The sequence below is a fragment of the Mytilus edulis genome, chromosome 4 (assembly GCF_963676685.1).
Source record: "Mytilus edulis chromosome 4, xbMytEdul2.2, whole genome shotgun sequence".
NCBI classification, from domain to species: domain Eukaryota; kingdom Metazoa; phylum Mollusca; class Bivalvia; order Mytilida; family Mytilidae; genus Mytilus; species Mytilus edulis.
Genome location: NC_092347.1, coordinates 44,511,633 through 44,527,503, shown reverse-complemented (window position 1 = coordinate 44,527,503; position 15,871 = coordinate 44,511,633). Strand labels below are relative to the sequence as shown.

The window sequence follows — 15,871 nt, the reverse complement described above, 5'->3', positions numbered from 1 at the left end:
AACGATGTAGATACCATTATCTTGGGACTTAATAAGCCCATGTATAACGATCTTTAAATTAAGGCTTTTGCTTATTGTTGAAGACTTCATGTGACCTGTACTTGTTTACATCAGTGCCCTATTATGCAGGGCTAGTAGTTGTCTCAAATGCAATCATTCCATGTATCCTTGCTTTTGTATCATTTAAAGACTCCAATTCTTAAATCATTTAAGTTAACACCTTTTAATTTCAAAACATTCAACAGATATTTCCAAATAACAAATTTTGTAAACAACAGATATAATTGGTAACTGGTAATTATTTTACAGTCAATATGTTTTTATATTTATCAAGAGGCATTATAATCATGTTCATTAAATTCTTTCCTTGTCAGACTGTTACTGATCTCAAAACCAGTGAAAATTGCAAGTAGCTTTTAGTTTCTAGTAGTACTATTTTGATAAGATGTGTAATTTTTCGTCATTTCTTTTGATGTTCTGTCATAATCAGTCAGACTATTTCACCAAGATGTTTTCAAATTCTCCTAGTACTTCAAAGTGCTCTTTTTTCAATAATAATCTGAAATACACAAAATCAACAGGTTAGTAACTTCATTATGTACAAACTTTAACATGTCAGATTAATATGATTAAGAAAATGATGTGCAGCGCAGCCTTGTTATTTGACTAACCAGTTGGTGCATGTTTGGACACAATATTCAAGCTTGATAGACTGTCTGTATTTGGATTTTGATCAAAATTATGAGGAAAAAAAATCCCCCTCCCCCAATTTTTTTCAACCCCCTTTCAGTAATTACCCCAAAACTTAATCCCAGCCTTTTCCTTTGTGGTAGGTACTTTGCAGTACAATTTTAAAGAAATCCATACACTTAAACACAAAATATTGTCTGGAAATTAGGAAAAATGCTTATTTTTGACCCCCTATTTCCTGAACGTTTGAGGCAATTACCCATTTAAACAATTCCAGTTTACCCTTTGTGATATGGAACCTCAAAGAACAATTTCAGAGAGATTAGTACACTGGCACACAAGTAAATGTCTGGAAACTACAAAAATGCTTCTTTTTTGCCCCTAATTTCTAAACTGTTGGTACCATCACCCCAAAAATCAACCCAACCTGAATCCTTTTTGGTATTAAACCTTGTGTAAAATTTCATGGATATCCATTCGCTTAAACTATATGTTTATCCGGAAACCATATGTGTCGACATACATCGCTAACGACAACATCATACCATAATATGACTCAATTTTATTCTTCGAAATCAGGACGCTGTTTTTTACTTTTTAATTGTTTAACATTTTACAATTGGGGGCTTTTATTAATAGCTTATTACAATATATATGGTAATTATTTTTGCTAAAGGCTGAAAGCAAACCACTCAACTGTCATTGTTCATAAAGATAGTTTTCATGGGCAATCTTAGCACATCTCTTCATTTTTACATGATGATAATTTTAAAAATCAGTCATTGTTATTTGTGGAAACCCTTCTTGGAATTTAGTGAAACTTGAATATATAAGCATAACCATTTTTATGATAAAAAATTTCAAAATATTTTCATTTCCTGTATCTACATGATCTAATTAATAAAGGATTTTAGTATTTTTGCAGTTCACATTAATCTGTAGCTTCTTTCTAGGGTTTAATATAAAACCAAGAGTGCACACGCTGAAATGTCTCGCCTTCTTTTGTAGTCCTTAAAATAAAGCTTTATTACAATTGAAACATAACCTTAACATTAACCAAAAAAACTAAAAATTGACCACTAAACCATGAAAATAAGGCCAAGAAGGTGAGATGAACCATACAAGGCACACATCTATACAGCTAATAATTCTTCCATACAACTAATATATTTCCATACACCTAATATAGTTATTATAGCAGTAGACTTATTGCATATAGTATTAGATAAAAAGACAAAAACTAAAAAACTTAACTTTGACCACTGACCATGAAAATGAGGTCAAGGGCAGATGACACATACCAGCTAGAAATGTACACCTAACAATCATTCTGTTATTATTTCCATACACCAAATATATTAGACCTATTGCAAATAGTATATGAAAAACAGAAAAAAAAACACAAAAACTCAACTATAATCACTGAACCATGGAAATGAGGTCAAGGTCAGATGACACCTGCCAGTTAGACATGTACACCTTACAGTCCTCCATACACCAAATATACTAGACATATTGCTTTTAGTATCTGAGATATGGACTCGACCACCAAAACTTAACCTTGTTCACTGATCCATGAAAGGAGGTCGAGGTCAAGTGAAAACTGTAAGACAGCCATGAGGACCTTGCAAGGTACTCACATACCAAATATAGTTATCCTATTACTTATAATAAGAGAGAATTTCACTTTACAAACCAGATGCTCCGCAGGGCACAGCTTTATAGGACCACAGAGGTCGAACCCTGAACAGTTGGGGCAAGTATGGACAGAACATTTAAGCTTGATACAGCTCTGAATTTGGATTGTGATTAAATAGTTGACACAAGATAGGTTTCTGACACAGAATGAATGTGGTCTAAGAACTTACACTTAATAAACTGTTATCACAGAGATATGTATGGCCTTTTTGTAATTTTGATAATGCAATGTTGAAATTAAATAGCAATATTTTAACATGTAAGTTATGCAAATATTCAAAGTCTATGAACAATGACTGAAGGTACATGGCTAAACAATCTCCATGGAATGAGATGTGCCAATAATAAATATAATACAACTGCATACCAATAACCATTGACTCATAATAAGTAGTTCCCTTTAAACGAACCTAAACACAAACATTAACTTTTAAACTATGTAAAAGTTTCAAAGTCAATGAACCATGATCAGGGGTGGGGCTATATAATCTCCATGAAAACAACACTTTCAAATGACAATAAATTTGCATACCAAATATCATTGACTTAACATTAGCAGTTCATCTTAAACTGATATTATCACAAACTAATACATGTAAACTAAGCAAAAGTTTCAAAGTCAATAGACCATGACTGAGGGGGCAGGGCCAAATATTCTCCATGGAAATGAGATGTGCTAATGTTTATAAAACTGAACACCAATTAACATTGGCCTACCACTAATGGTTCCCCTTGAACTTACCTTATAACAAACTAATACATATTAACTTAGCAAAATTATTAAAGTCTATAGACCATGACTAAGGAGGCGGAGTCAAAAAAATTCCATGAAAATGAGATATGCCAATGCTTATACAACTGCATACCAAATATCATTGCCCTACCACTAGTGGTTCACCATAAATTGACCTAATCACAAACTAATACATTGTTGATGCTGCCGCCGCGGGGAACACCATACCTATGTCTCATTTTTTTACTCCGTCAAGGCGAGAAAAAAACTTATAAATTTTAAATTGGACATTTACCTATTATGGTCAAATATCCAAGAATTCAATTTTTGATGAAATCAAATAATGTGCAATTTTAGACCCTTTAGACCTCAAGCATGTCAATGTGGATCAATTTGATAACCGGGCCCAAATATTAACAAGAGTGCACACACTGAAATGTCTCGCCTTCTTTACTAATCATTGATATTATGTTGATAGTCCTAAGTATGAAGCGTTATTACAACTGTCACATAAACTTAACATTAAACAAGATAGTTAAACAAAGACCAATGAACCATGAAAATGAGGTCAAGGTCAGATGAACCATGCCAGGCAGACATGTACAGCTAACAATGCTTCCATACAACAAATATAGTTGACCTATTACTTAGTTTAAGAAACAGACCAAAACACAAAAACTTAACACTGTCCAATGAACCATGCAATTGAGGTCATGGTCAAATAAAACCTGCGGGACTGACATATAGATCATAATATATTTCCATACACCAAATATAGTTGACCTTTGGCATATAATATTAGATAAAAAGATCAAAACTTAAAAACTTTGACCACTGAACCATGAAAATGAGGTCAAGGTCAGATGACATCTACCTGCTAGACATGTACACCTTACAATCATTCCATACAACAAATATAGTAGACCTATTGCATAAAGTATGAGAAAAACAGACCAAAACACAAAAACTTAACTATAACCACTGAACCATGAAAATGAGGTCAAGGTCAGATGACACCTGCCAGTTGGACATGTACACCTTCCAGTCCTTCCATACACCAAATATACTAGCCCTATTGCTTATAGTATCTGAGATATGGACTTGACCACCAAAACTTAACCTTGTTCACTGATCCATGAAATGAGGTCGAGGTCAAGTGAAAACTGTCTGACGGGCATGAGGACCTTGCAAGGTACGCACATACCAAATATAGTTATCCTATTACTTATAATAAGAGAGAATTCAACGTTACAAAAATTCTGAACTTTTTTTCCAAGTGGTCACTGAACCATGAAAATGAGGTCAAGGACATTGGACATGTGACTGACGGAAACTTCGTAACATGAGGCATCTATATACAAAATATGAAGCATCCAGGTCTTCCACCTTCTAAAATATATATAGCTTTTAAGAAGTGAGCTAACGCCGCCGCCGCCGGATCACTATCCCTATGTCGAGCTTTCTGCAACAAAAGTTGCAGGCTCGACAAAAATCTAAATACACGGTTAGATTCAGCATATTAAAGAACCCCATTTTTGTTGAAATCAAACAAAGTTTAATTTGAACCCCGATTTGGACCAACAGTCCATAATCAAAAATCTAAGTACATGTTTAGATTCAGCATCAAAGAAGTCCAAGAATTCAACTTTTGTTAAAATCAAACAAAGTTCAATTTTGGACCCTTTGTACCTTAATGTAGACCAATTTGAAAACAGGACCAAAAATTAAAAATCTAAATACACGGTTAGATTTAACATATATTCAAGAACCCAAATAATTCATTTTTTGATGAAATCAAACAAAGTTTAATTTTGGACCCTTTGGACCCTCATTCCTTAACTGTTTGGGACCAAAACTCCCAAAATCAATAACAACCTTCCTTTTGTGGTCATAAGCTTTGTGTTAAAATTTCATAGATTTCTATTCACTTATACTATTAAAGTTATTGTGCAAAAACCAAAAAAATGCTTATTTGGGACCTTTTCTTGACCCCTAATTCCTTAGCTGTTGGAACTAAAACTCCCAAAATCAATCCCAACCTTCCTTTTGTGGTAATAAACCTTTTGCTTAAATTTCATAGATTTCTGTTAACTTATACTAAAGTCATTGTGTGAAAACCAAGAAAAATACTTATTTGGGCCCTTTTTGGCCCCTAACTCCTAATCTGTTGGGACCAAAACTCCCAAAATCAATTTGAAACTTCCTTTTCTAGTCTTTAACCTTGTGTTTAAATTTCATAGGTTTCTATTTACTTATACTAGTTATAGTGTGAAAACCAAATGTCTTCGGATGACAACGACGCCAACCTCATACCAATATACGACCAAAATTTTGAATTTTTGCAGTCGTATAAAAATCTTAACTTTTTTTTCAAGTAGACACTCAACCATGAAAATTAGGTCAAGGACATTAGACATGTGACTGAGAGAAACTTGGTAACCTGAGGCATCTTGGTATATATTCAAAGTATGAAGCATCCAGGTCTTCATCCTTCTAAAATATAAAGCTTTTAAGAATTCAGCTAACTCCGCTGCTGGCCCCCAGAACACTATATATATGTTGAGCTTTCTGCAACAAAAGTTGCAGGCTCGACAATAAGATGATGTGGTATAATAGTCTATTTTCACATTATCAACTTTTGACTCGGATTCTATGTTTTTTCAACAGGTTTTAATACCTTCTCTGTGGTAAGACATCCTGGTACTCTGTCACTACAAACACCCGAAAGAAGTAAATTTAAAAATATAAATGGTGCAATTTTGGGGGAAGGTTTACTGTTTTCTGATGATTTAGTCATGTATAGAAAACATAATGGCATATGCATTAAACAGTTTACTTCCCTCAAATTTGTTCCGATTAAAGTGGGTACATTTAAATATGAAATTTGTCTATTGCCAATGACACAATATCCACCTTGAATGACATGGACATCAAATAACTGATACTATAGATACTGTGTCATACTTTCACAGATTTCTATGAAACTTTGCAGATGCTTTTATGATTGCATTTTTAGTTGTGCTAATGTTGATGGTATGTTTTAATATACATGTACTGCCCACTTTAAACAAATTTTATTGTTTCACATACAGTTATTACCATCTTACCCAATACATCTTTGATGCATACTCGAGGTACATGTATTAATACAAACATAAACATTACTTTAAATTTATGTTTACCTTCATTTGATATCCTTAATCTTCAGTCAAACTTTCCGACTCCTCAACCATTTTTTGTCAACAGAGGAAATTTACCTCCTTTATCTACAATAAAATCCTAATTAAAACTAGACCTTACAAAAAATTCTGTGGCTAATTTATCAAATAATTAGGAGTTGACTGACAATTTCAACCATTCATGATACTTATTTGATGATCTTTTCTTGTTGATCATTTTTGCGACTTAAACTAAAATTTCTCTCCATCTATATGTTATTTGTTTAGATGACATCAAGTGATGGCTATAATCATTCATTTATAGGTCTAGGTTAGCTTTTAAGGGCATACGATACAGTTACAGAGGAGGTAATGACGTTGCTAATGCAAAATGTTTTTTTCGCGACATCAAACTTTAACATACCAGGGAAAAATGCATTTTTCGACTGACTTTTATCATTCAAACTGAATTTATTTGAAAACGAGTTCATGGAACCCCATTTTTCAAAACAGCAATTTGTTTGACTTTCAATTTGCAGGGAGATTATGTGACCCAAATTTTATAAAACTGTAAATAAAGGATTTTTTTTAATTTTGATAAACATAAAGCCAAAAATGACAAATTTGTCCTCAATTCATGAACATTTGATAAATACGAGTTATTTCGGAATAAAAAAGGCATAATTTTTTAGGATACTTATAAAATACAGAAATTACTGATTATTTAAAGTCATAAGAAACCTGAAATTAAAAAAAAATATGCATATGTTTTTTATAACTAAATGGTTAGTTTTCATTAAACAACTTATGTACATATACTTTTTTCTGAGGAAAATTCTTTAATTTCTCCACATTTAGAAGAAGAGTACCTATTTTTAATTGCTTGCTGCCAGCAAGCAATTTGCCGACATATTTCCCGTATGCATAGTGACCCGAGCGTAACCCTCCTCGTAAAAATCCGGTGACCACAATACGCATGGATCTGTCATTGAAATAAACAAATATCTGATTATACATGTTAAACACGTGCTCAATATCCATGCTTTTTGTGATTTGTTAACTATAAGGTGACAATCGGTTAAACTCGGCTTCAAATCACAGCATTTAATGAGCAGCCATATTTTTTCAATCATAACAAACAGAGAGAGAAAAAAATTGGCGATTATATGATATATTTGCGAAAATAATGATAAAATCGTGCACATAGGACTATTAAAGTTTATGAATGTATACATCCATTGGTTCAAGAATTGGACAAACATTATTTTTCACCACTCACTCGTTTCATATGACTTTAACAAAAAACAATTTGTGTTTATCTTTTATAACAAAAAAATTATGTCTTTTTTTCGAAAAAAGAAAATACAGCCACATATCTGAATTTTGAGCAAATATACAAAATTTCGACCTCATTTTTCTCAAAAAGTAACACATATGAAGGTATATTTTTTATTACATATTTGATTTAATCAGGTAAAAAATACCCTATATGCAAATTTTCACGAACTTGTAAATACAGGATCAAAACTGTACGGTATGCCCTTAAGAGAAATTCAGCCCATTGTGTAAGGACAAGGATAAAATATTGATTATTAGAACATGCTTTCTGTAACTGCTTTAAATCTCAGATGTGTATTTCATGTGTTTTTGTTTTAGGATTTTTTTATTGTGCTTTGACTTTGTATTGCATATCTTAGAATTAAGCCCTTTTCAAATGATTTTTATAGTTTGCTAGTTGAAATGTTGCACCACTGTCATAGGTTAGAAGGAGGGTTTCGTGCCAGCAACCATTTTTAATGTTTTACAAACTCCATGTGTCTGTCTCAATTCAGGAGCTTGTAATTCAGTAGTTTGTTGCTGCATATCATAACAGTTTATCGTTCAATGTTTTGTTAATAAATCAGGCCCTAAGTTGTTCATTGGTAATTTCAAGTCCTTGACGTTGTATAGCTCATTGTTGAAGGATGTACAGTTACCTATGGTTGTTAATTTTTGTCTCACTGGTCTCTCATGGAGAGTTGTTTCATTTACAATCATACCACATCTTTTTATTTTTACAAAACATTTAAATAAGTATACTTCACCTTAGAACTTAGAAGCTGCAAACAAAATGGTACAGTCCAAGTTCCTTTTCCCTTTGTTTCTTCAACATCATTTGACTGTATGAATGTATCTGCAACATCTACAAGGAAAAATTGTTTCTGTAAAAATGATAAACGTACTTAAATCTTATACTTAATAAAAAAAAATGGGGTCACCGTTCACAACCTGCCTTCGAAAGAAGCATACATTTTTGTAAAGGTACCTTTTTTCTGTTGAACTAATAGCAGAAATAGAGGTAATACCGAAATAAGAGAACTTAATTACAGAAATAGCTCAAATTTTACAATAGTTTAGTTTAAGAACAGCTTAATTGAAATAATAATAAAAAATAAAGGTCACCGATGAGTTCCAAAAATGGCATTTTTATACCAAAGGGAGATAATTTTGAGCAATTTTAATGATATCTACATTTTACAATTCATCTGAGGCCATCAAAAATTGATTTTTTAAAATTATTTTTGTACCATATGATAAAGTAACAACTACTTAAGGTAACAAATAAAAGGAGAAGGTAAGGTTCCTATTTTGGCCTCAAATTTCAAATTCATCTAACGAAAGATTTTGGACACTTTTTAAACTCTTAACTGTCTATTTCAATTGATTCAATTAGTTAATGTGAAAGATTTTGACTGACTTAGTCATTAAAAACGCTCAGATTCAAGCTTTCGTATGAAAAATCTATTGAATTTGCCAAAAAATGTCACTTTTCTGATGGTTTTTGTCAAAAAATGAAAGTGACCGCATCTGTGTCCATCCTCAACCTTTACATGTATATATATATATTATGTATTATCATTAAATACAATTAATGAACCTTAGTGAGCACGCTCACATACCCCACGTCCCCACATTGTCATTGGAGAAATTAAATTAGTGTAAGAAAAAAAAATTGTATAAGAAAAATTAATTTCCTGCCAATATGCACATCTAAATAGTATGTCCTTATTATCTACAAAATTTCATGAAATTCTGTTGTGTGGTTTCAGAGAAGTTGAGATGACAAACTGTTACAGAAGTACGTTGAAGCAAATAAGTTCAAAGGGGCGTAACTCCTAGAAAAAAAATTGAATCACAATTTCTCGTCGATATGCAGAACTTCATAGTATGTCCTTATTATCTGAAAAGGTTTCGTGAAATTCTGTTGTGTGGTTTGAGAGGAGTTGCCATAACAAACTGTTGCAGTAGAACATTGAAGTAAATAAGTTCAAAGGGGCGTAACTCCTAGGAAAAAAATTGAATCGCAATTTCCCGTTGATATGCACAACTACATAGTATGTCCTTATTATCTGAAAAGGTTTCATGAAATTTTGTTGTGTGGTTTGAGAGTAGATGAGATGACAAACTGTTGCAGTAGTACATTAAAGTAAATAAGTTCAAAGGGGCGTAACTCCTAGAAAATAAATTGAATCGCAATTTCCCGTCGATATGCACAACTACATAGTATGTCCTAATTATTATCTGAAAAGGTTTCGTGAAATTCTGTTGTGTGGTTTGAGAGGAGTTGCGATGACAAACTGTTGCAGTAGTACATTAAAGTAAATAAGTTCAAAGGGGCGTAACTCCAAGAAAAAAAATTGAAATGCAATTTCCCGTCAATATGCACAACTACATAGTATGTCCTTATTATCTGAAAAGGTTTCATGAAATTCTGATGCATGGTTTGAAAGGAGTTGTGATGACAAGAAACAGGACTGACGGACGGACGAACTGGTCAAAAACATTATACCCTCCGCAACTCGTTGCATGGGGTATAATTAACATTTCAAAATTATAAATGAACACGAATAATAACAATATCATAATGTACATGTAAGGGGAAAATTTACACTTTCATTTAAGACAGAAACCGTCTAAAATTTACCAAAAAATCTAAAATTTTGAAGATTTCAGTAATTTAGCATAACTTAATGATACTAGTACTTGATATATGCATTGTATTGTCAAAAACATCATATATTTATTTAGCAGAAGCATGCTACTTTCCAATAAATAGCTTAAGGATTACATTTTCACAATTTTGTAAAACTGCTATATTTTGGGGCCAAAAAGGGGTCATACTGAATCTACTCCTTTGTAATGAAAAAATAAATGTTTATTTTTCTCTTAAATTTTTATACATGTACCCTCGAGCCTCCTTATTGTAACTTATAGTAGTTTCTGGTTTTGTCATTGTTGAAGGCCATACAGTGACCTAAAGTTGTTAATTTCTAATGTAATTTGGTCTATTGTCTAGAGACTAGATTTGTCTCATTGGCAATCATACAGTATACCATATTTTCCTTTTAATTTGTTGACTTAATATTCTGAATATTTCAACACCTATTCACATATTTTTAAACTAGAAATCAATGGTGGATCTAGAAATTTTCATAAGAGGGGGCCCTTTTACTGCCTAAGAGGGGGTCCCTACTCGAGTCATTCCCTATACAATCAACTAAATTTTTCTAACAAAAGGTGTTGTCAGACCGGGCCCCCTGATTCTGCCTATCTAGAAACATAATAGTGAGTTGTCTCATTGGCAATCATAGTGTACCACATTTTCTTTTTAATTTGTTGACTTAATATATTTCTTAATATTTTCAACACCTATATATTCACATATTTTTAAACTAGAAAACAATGGCGGATCTAGAAATTTTCATAAGAGGGGGCCCATAGACTGCCTAAGAGGGGGTCCCCACTTCAGTCTTTTCCCCTTACATTATCATGATTATGATATTGTAAAGTCAATTGTAAAATACAAGTATAGATTTGAAAATCTTACAACTGAATTCAGTCTATTGAAAGATGCTTATAAATGCAGCCAAGAGCTTCACAAATCTAACATAACTTCTTCTGCCAGTTCTCATTTGCTAGTAGAAAAAGTTTTTGAAATTAAACAAGAAGTAAAACATTTTGGACAATATAAATTTTTGAACATATCTAGCAAATTAATTCACACTAAATATATTAGCAATTGGTATGCTAGCCAAAATAAAGAAGATGGAAAACTGTATAATAATGTGAAATTTAAGCTACAGTCATGCTTCAATGATTTCCTATAATTTATATAAACAGTGGCAGATCCAAAAATTTTCATAAGTGGGGGCTCACTGACTGACCTAAGAGGGGGCCGCTATAGTCACGCTTCAGTGATTTCCTATATAAGCAACCAAATTTTTCCAAAAAAGGGGAGGGGGGGAAGGCCCCTTGGGCCCCATTCTTAATGATAAATCCGCCTCTGATAAACCAATTTTTTCCCACGAAAGGGGGGGTGCAAGGATCCGACTATGCATTGGGAACATGTGTACATGTATTAAATATACTGTTCCCAGCTGACACCTTATATGTATAGGAAGTGCCCCCTCCCGAGATTCCTGTTTATTCAATTCAATTCAATATTTTATTGGAAAGAGCTCAACATGCTCAATAGAGGTGTGATCCAAATACAGATAATTATAATATTAAAACAACACACAAATGAAATAAAGATTCATGTAACAAGTCAAGCCAATTCTATGTATACAAATACATTATAAACTGATATTGATACCATAGACTTATATTTCAGTATTATTCTAGATTTTCATATATTTACTTAAAACACACAATATAAGATATTTATATACATGATATACATGTATATATATATGTATATGGACAAACTACTGTCAAGGATTATTATCTGATGAAACGGTATGGTGGTCTCTCAAATCAAGAGCTTCTTCAATATACATACAAATAGATTTTAATTCCTTTTCAGACATAGGATTTAACATTTTGGTAAAATTTTCATCCAAATTATTTAAATTTATATCATTAATTTTATATTTAGATCTAATTTTGTTATATTGCAGACATTCAATCAAGAAATGAATCTCATTTTCAATTTTTCCTGTGCAAAATTTACAAAATCTCTCATTAGATGGTATTTTTGGTCTTGCATACCTCCCAGTTTCTATTGCTAATGAGTGTGCATTATTCTTAATTTAGTGAGTTTTTTTCAATTAACCCTTTCCTCCATTGAATTTTTTTTTTTGCATACTTGATTCGCATAGGATTTTTTTGATAAAATGCTGAATATATGCTTTAAAGTATTAAGGCATTGCGAAAAACAACTATTTCATCAAATAAATTTAAGTCGGATATATACATTTGTATATATGAATTCCTATGATATTCCTTTTCATAATGGATACCAATTTTATTAAGTCAACTGCAGACACTTTGCAGTCAAAGTGTTTCAACTGAGGTACTACACAGGCGTCATTATTGAGTAAGGGGGGTGGCGTCAAAAGGCGTCATTATTGAGGAAAGGGTTAAAGGTTAGGAATATTAAAATTTAAATATTCTTGTTGTTTAAATTTTACTAAAAAATAAAAGTTTACCACAGTGTCCATCTTTTATTTTAGAAAGTTCAAATATAATTTTATTTTTGTAGAAATCTTCTAGTTTCTGTTTGAAATTACTATTACAATGCTTTTTAAAGGGTATTGCAATATATTTCATTAATTCAGATAGTTTATAAGACCATGAATTTTCTCTATATGTGAGAGTTTTGTCCACTTCAAAAGCAGCCTTGAAAATTTCATGCGGTTCACCAATATTACTGAGACGCTTATAATATTTATACATAAGTTGATAACATTTAATGCGAATGGGTAAAGTGCCCAATTCACACCGCACTGCTAGATTGGAAGACTTTCCATGAACCACAAGTATGTTTTTAAATATGGAGTTTTGTGTTTTGTCTAATTTACTTTTGTCTAATGCTTCAAAATTTGGTTTGAATTCTGATAACCATACTTCTGATCCATAAGTTAAAATAGGAGTTATCATTGAATTAAAAAGCTGGAGCCAAGTCTTAACAGACAAATTTTCACTGTATGGTAGTTTTGACTTCAATGCAAAATATGCTTTTTTAGCTTTATCTGAGAGGCTTGACACTGCCTGTATAAATTTTCCAGAGCTATGAAAATCAACTCCTAAGTATTTATAACAATCAACAATTTCAATTGCATTAGAACTGTAATAAAAGTAAACGTTTTTTTAATTTACTTTAAGTTTTAGAGAAAATTATAATTTTTGTTTTCTTAAGGTTCAAGTCCAGTTTCCATTCAGTACTATGTTTTTGTAAAGAATCAAGAGAGTTCTGGAGACCATCTGCAGATTCCGATATCAATAATAAATCATCAGCATACAATAAATGGTTCACTTTTTGACCATTTAAATTAACTGCACTAGTTAAGTTTGTATCTAAGTATTTTTCTATGTCATCAACAAATATATTACTGTAAATTCAGAAATTATTGCGTGCATTTATTATTGCGATTTTGTCATTTTAGACTTAAATGCGATTTTAATTATAATGATTTTGAGAAAAATCCTGTTTAATTCATATCAATGATTTCAAAATGCGAGTTTAAATTATTGCGTTTACAAGTCTGTCGCATTTTTCGCAATAATCAAAACCTCGCAATAATTTCTGAATTTACAGTAAATAAAGTTGGACTTAAACTGTCATCTTGTTTGACACCCTGATTATCAAGAAAAGGCTTGGTAAACATATTTTGATATTTACATGAATATAAAGGTATTAGAGTACATGTCATGCAGTATATTATAAAATTTGTCTTGTATTTCTTTATTTTGTAATTTTAAGAACAGAGCTGATCTCCAGACACTGTCAAAAGCCTTTTTAAAATCTACAAAACACACATATAGTTTCTTTTTACATTTAAACAAATATTTGTTTATTATTGTTTTTAAAATAAAGACATGATCTACAGTTCTGTAATTTTTTTCTAAAACCACCTTGATTTGAAAATAATAAATTATGTGTTTCATGAAAATCACTAAGTCGTTTTTGTAAAATGGATGTAAAGACTTTACCAAGACAGCTTGTTATGCTTATACCTCTATAGTTCCCACAATCAGATGGGTCACCAGATTTATAAATTGATGTCAATAGAGAAATGTTCCAAATTTTGGGGAATTTTTCTGAGTTAAGTATCTTATTAAAAAGTTTTGTCAAAAGTAAAACTAGAGTGTTTGACCACACCTTTAGAAATTCATTAATTATCAAATCAGGACCTCCAGATTTTCCCTTTTTTAACTTCTTAATACAGTCTTTGATTTCTTTACGTGTAATAGGGACATTAAGGGATGTATTAGAAAAGTTGTGATTTTTGTTCTCTATATTTTGATTTGTATCAGTTGTATCATTATTACTTGAAGCAAGCAAATTTCTATAGTGAATCTCCCATTCTTTGGCAGAAATAGCAGGCTCACAATTATTATTCTTTTTTTTGTAATTATTAATGCTTCCCCAAAATTTTTTGGTGTTCTTTGGGTTTATCTCATTTATTTGTTTTATTAGGGAATGAAAAAAATCCTTTTTTAATTTATTTTTCGATTTATTGTAATCTCTTTTACAGTTGCAATAAGTCAATCATAATTAGGGGCTTTACCTAATTTATTTCCAAGGGAACGCACTTCTTTTCTAAGGAGTAAGCAATCATTTGACATCCATACTTTTTTTAGGTTTTTCTTCTTTTTGTGTGTCTTTGCAATATGGATTTTTAAAATTTGCTTTAGGGAGCTACCATTTGATTTTTAGGAGGGTAGGATGAAATTTGAAAAAAAAAGGCAGGACAGGATTTTGAGTTAAAAAAAAAAGGCAGGAAAAGTCAGGATAAGCTAAGAAATCAAAAAGGCAGGACTGAATAGACTGAAAAATAAAAAGACAGGACAGAGATTACAACTAAAAAAAAAAAGGCAGGACAAAATTTTTCATCCTAGCCCCCCCATAAAAATCAAATGGTAGCTCCATTTAGCTACCATTTGATTTTTATGGGGGGGGGGGGGGCTAGGATGTTAATTTTGTCCTGCATTTTTTTTAGCTGTAATCTCTGTCCTGCCTTTTTATTTTTCACTGTGTTCGGTCCTGCCTTTTTTTTTTATTGTCTTATTTTTTTTTGCAAGTGTGTCATCCTGCATTTTTTTTACTCAAAACTCCTGTCCTGCCTATTTTTCAAATTTTATCCTAGCCCCCCCCCCCCCGATTAAAATCAAATGGTAGCTCCCAAGAAACTGATTTTTTTTTGCAGCTCAAAAGTTTGTTATAGTCACAAATCAATGGAAAACAATTATCTGGCCATAATCGTCGAACATTTCAACAAACTTCCCCATATTAATTCAAATAATTTACATTCTTAACATGACGGCTAAATATATCAGGCCGAACGTTCCCGGAATCTTCCGTTGAGACCCCTCCCCCCTTTTTTCCAAACGGGTATTTTAATGCGTGTTTCCTTAATGGCAGTTTTGAAAGAGAAATAATAGTAAGTGACTTTTTACCGAGAAAATTTAAGTTTTATGCATTTTACGTATCAGATCTTATCAACACATCTTCATCTTCATCCTCAAGTTTCGTTTGCTCTGTCTTTACGGTCTCCTTTCGTCCAGAAAAGTTAGGGCATATTACTACACGAATATTTATTATTAAAGT

The 15,871-nt window shown here is 31.9% G+C and overlaps 1 protein-coding gene and 1 long non-coding RNA gene across 6 annotated transcripts in view; one reads left to right on the top strand and one right to left on the bottom strand.

The window, feature by feature from the left end:
• Nucleotides 1-15,871, top strand: part of LOC139519750 (small conductance calcium-activated potassium channel protein 2-like) — a 174,721-nt gene that overhangs the window by 31,022 nt on the left and 127,828 nt on the right. The window lies entirely within an intron of this gene.
• LOC139519748 (uncharacterized) lies at nt 205-15,851 on the bottom strand. Its single transcript, XR_011663665.1, has 4 exons — nt 15,721-15,851; nt 8,364-8,461; nt 6,304-6,387; nt 205-559 (listed from the first exon to the last, which is right to left on the bottom strand). It is a non-coding gene; the product is annotated as an uncharacterized lncRNA (long non-coding RNA).